Source organism: Ailuropoda melanoleuca, chromosome 18 (genome assembly GCF_002007445.2).
Source record: "Ailuropoda melanoleuca isolate Jingjing chromosome 18, ASM200744v2, whole genome shotgun sequence".
In the NCBI taxonomy this organism is placed as follows: domain Eukaryota; kingdom Metazoa; phylum Chordata; class Mammalia; order Carnivora; family Ursidae; genus Ailuropoda; species Ailuropoda melanoleuca.
The window spans coordinates 19,108,352-19,112,354 of NC_048235.1; the positions used below are offsets into that span (position 1 = coordinate 19,108,352).

The 4,003-nt window shown below is 39.3% G+C and overlaps 1 pseudogene; it reads left to right on the forward strand.

The window, feature by feature from the left end:
• LOC100468290 overlaps positions 1-4,003 on the forward strand; it is a 47,065-nt pseudogene continuing 43,062 nt past the window's right edge.

The window sequence follows — 4,003 nt, forward strand, 5'->3', positions numbered from 1 at the left end:
ATGGAACAAGATGTCTGCAAACGTCTAAGAGATCTGGTAGACATTTTACTATACCCCAGTCTGAACTTCTGAATAGAATTCTGAGCTTCAGATAGAGATTTCAGGGTTGTCTATAAATACGGCAACCGAAACAACATGAGTGGACGAGATGGAAGACAGAGAAGAGGAGAGACCTGGGGGCAGAGTCCTGAGGAACTCCAACACTTGATGTGTGTGTGAAAGAGGAGTAGCTCACAGGAGAAACAGTGCAAATGAGGCAGAGAAATAGGAAACAAGGAGATGTGATATCCTGGTACCAAAGAAAGGGGATATTTCAGTTGAAGGAAGATGTCAGCAGCATTGAAGGCTGTACAGATTGAGGACTGAAAATAATCAGTGGGCCTGATGATAAGGTGACCTGTCAAGGGAATTTTAGCAAAAAGATGGGCCACGTGTAGCATTTGCCAAGGTGGAGTGGGAAAATACTTCTTTCCAGAAATCTTAATACTTCAATGTGTGTCTCTGTTAATTGAAAAAAGATAGTAGTGGACAAATTAAATCCTTCATTTCATGAACTGATGCTTTCTATTTCCAGGAAAACAGAACAATTGACCCGGTTAAGATACATGTGTCCTTAAAAAAAAAGCCCACAATAGGTTAAGAGCAAGACTGTCTGGCTCTAAAGAAGATGGGTGAGAAAGATCTTTACTATCTGTTTGGAGGAAGTTTTAAGGTCTCCTTAAATGTCATTACATAGTCAATGGCCGGCTTTTCCTAGAGAGAAGGCAGGAACTTGCTTGTTCTTATAGCCTAAATACAATCAATTACTTGCTGTCATTTGCTCTGCACTATTTTTAGTACCTGCTTTTATAATTATCTGTACCTGTCAAATGCCCTGACTGTTAACTGGTGGGAAGCCAGATGGAAGAAACACAAACTATGCGGAGTGTGGCCTCAGACAGGCATAGGAGTTCAGGCCCTGATGTCAGATAGACCTGATCTGCACCAAACCTCAGTTTCCCCATCTGTAAAACGTGGAGGTTAATAGTTGTTCTCATCAAGTTGTTCTAAGGCTTAAGTGACACAAGATGTAGATAAAGCACTTAGTCGCCCTGTCCTCAGTAAACACCCATACAAAAATTCATCACCAGATAAATAATGGNGGAGGTTAATAGTTGTTCTCATCAAGTTGTTCTAAGGCTTAAGTGACACAAGATGTAGATAAAGCACTTAGTCGCCCTGTCCTCAGTAAACACCCATACAAAAATTCATCACCAGATAAATAATGGTTTCTTTCTTTTCTTTCTTTCNTTTTCTTTTCTTTTCTTTTCTTTTCTTTTCTTTTCTTTTCTTTTCTTTTCTTTTCTTTTTTTTCTTTTCTTTCTTTCTTCTCTTTCTTTCTTTCTTTTTTTCTTTTCTTTTCTTTTCTTTTCTTTTCTTTTCTTTTCTTTTCTTTTCTTTTCTTTTTTTTCTTTTCTTTCTTTCTTCTCTTTCTTTCTTTCTTTCTCTCTTTTCTTTTCTTTCTTTCTTTCTTTTATAAAATGTCATTTGGAAAAGGCTTTGTGTGTAGGAGAAGCCATTTCAAGGTCAGGATTAAAGTCTCTATCAGAGCTGTAAGAATAAGGTTGATAGTGCGTTTATCAGCAATATTCATTTGCCTGCTGTATTGAAAAATCAGGGATAATCTTCTTAGTGTCAGTCAATTTTCTTCTGCTTCTGCCTGTGCATTAGCAAAAACTCAACTGTCCTTTCCTGCTTTATGTTGTTAATTGATGATTCTTGGCATCCCCATTTCCTGCAGAGGAATTTTGGCCTTTTTGGGTATCATTTAAATGTTACAAGGTTTAGCTAAAGCTGCAAAAATAAATAAATAGATCAATCAATCAATCCTAAGTCACTGGGCACAGGATTTCTTAATTGTGTGATGATGTTTGCAGCATATTTAGCCAAAGCTGTCAGAGACTGGGGGTATATCTCCTACACTTAAGCATGTTGGAAGGTTGGCTCGTGGTGTTTTGAGGAGTCTTAGATGTATTTATTTTAAGATTATTAGCATTATGAATTTATTAGCCACCCATATCAAATGAACAAATTCATCAGGGCTCAGAAAGAGAAGGAAAAATGCTTTTCTTAGCAGCCAAACAAAGAAAACAGTGATAAAAGGTAAAAATGCCTATAATGTATTTTCTGTGTCCAGAAAAACTGCAAATTCCTGGTTTGGATAAAATGTATTCTACACAGAGCCTATGGAAGGATTTGACAAAAATGAAACTTTCATGAGTTAAGCCTGATTTTATTTTTTTAAGTTATTATTATTATTTTTAAAGATGTTATTTATTTATTGAGAGAGAGAGAATGTGAGCAGGGGGTAGGGAAAGAGCGAGCCAGAGAGAGAATCTCAAGCAGACTCCAAGCTGAGCAGGGAGCCAGACATGGGGCTGGATCTCACGACCTTGAGATAATGACCTGAGCCAAAATCAAGAGTCAGATGCTTAACTGACTGAGTCACCCAGGGCCTCTACTAGCCTGATTTTAGCATCTTATTAATTTATTAATGACTATGACTTAGGTGAGGAAGAACAGGGATTTAGGGCTATTGACAATGTGTAAAAAAAGTGACAGGTGACAGAGTCTAGATAAGTAGTATAGAAAATGAAGGCAGGATGGGTTTGAGAAGGTTCCAAGAAAGGACAGGGGACAGTGGACCTCAGAAGTAAAGAATGTGATAGAGTGGCAACTTTATGCATCAAAGTCAGGCTAGTTCTAGATAATGCCTGACAAGATAGGACCCATTCATTTCATCCAACTGTTCCATTCTTGCTCATCTGCAGCATTGCTACCATAACTATAGCTTCCAGAGACACTTGGGACTGGAAGTAAGTTAACTTTATAGCATTTGAAAAATGTAGCAGGATGCTAGCTTACCCTTGGGGGAATGAGTCATTTTCCCTTTTATAGTGAGGAGATACCAATCTGTCCTCCTACATAAATCTTCACACTCATTTAACTGTTTTATGATGTGCTTTGGGATCATTTGGATTCAGAGAATACTGTACATGAGTCAGTATTTTGTGGTAATATTTCCTCACTTTCATTTTTTACCTTTTTTAAAATGTCGTTTCCAGAATTACCTTAAGAAGAGTGGCTCAGGACCACGTTCTACAAAACTGTGTATTAAAAAAATTCATTGCACACTCAATTGCGTAGTAAGAATTTTTAATGTCAGGAGTTTGTGAGCTATAGACCGAAAAACGATCAAAGAGCTATTAGATCTAACGTTACTTCTATTAATAGTCATCGGCCCCAGCCCCGTTGGCTTCTTGTGTTCGGCTTCAGTCAGCCCGAACCCATCACCGAGTTTTCAAGGGATTAACTTATTCTCTTACTTTAAGTTTCCCTGATGAATGTTTTTCCCTGTTTGGTGCCTGCCTTTGGAAAGATAGCCGCAAGCAAGGAACACTCATTAACTCTGTTATATGGGGGGAGGGGCGGAGCGCCGAAGAAAGGCAAACTTTTCTGACTGATGTAAAGTCATTTTTGGAACTATTAAACCTCTAGAGGAGAAAATGATGTTTCAGTGTGTAGTCCACGCCTTGTAGTCTGCCACAAACACAGCCGCTGACTTTTAAAGATACTATTTAAAAAACACAGCTGGTAGGCATAATATTTGAATATTGCCCCAACAGGATGCCCAGCAGCTGTTGCTGAAGAGCTTGTAAAGCGCACAATAGTCAAAGTGAGAACGTCTCCGGGGAGACGTTCAGAGAGCGTGAACTGAAACTGGCTCCTCTTCCTTCTCTGCCTGATGGGAGGCCTGGAGGCAGGAGCAGGAGGGCAGGAGCGAGAAGGCATGACCCAGGACCCGGGAGCCGGGAGCCGGGGGATTCTTCTGTCTAGGTGAGTGGCTGAGATAATGAAGTAAGTTAACGTGGACTCCACTGACTTATCTATCTGTTCCTGGCACTTTTGTCTGTACAAACACAGCAAGCCGCCTCCTTCGTGAGGTTTTTTTTTTTTTTTTTTT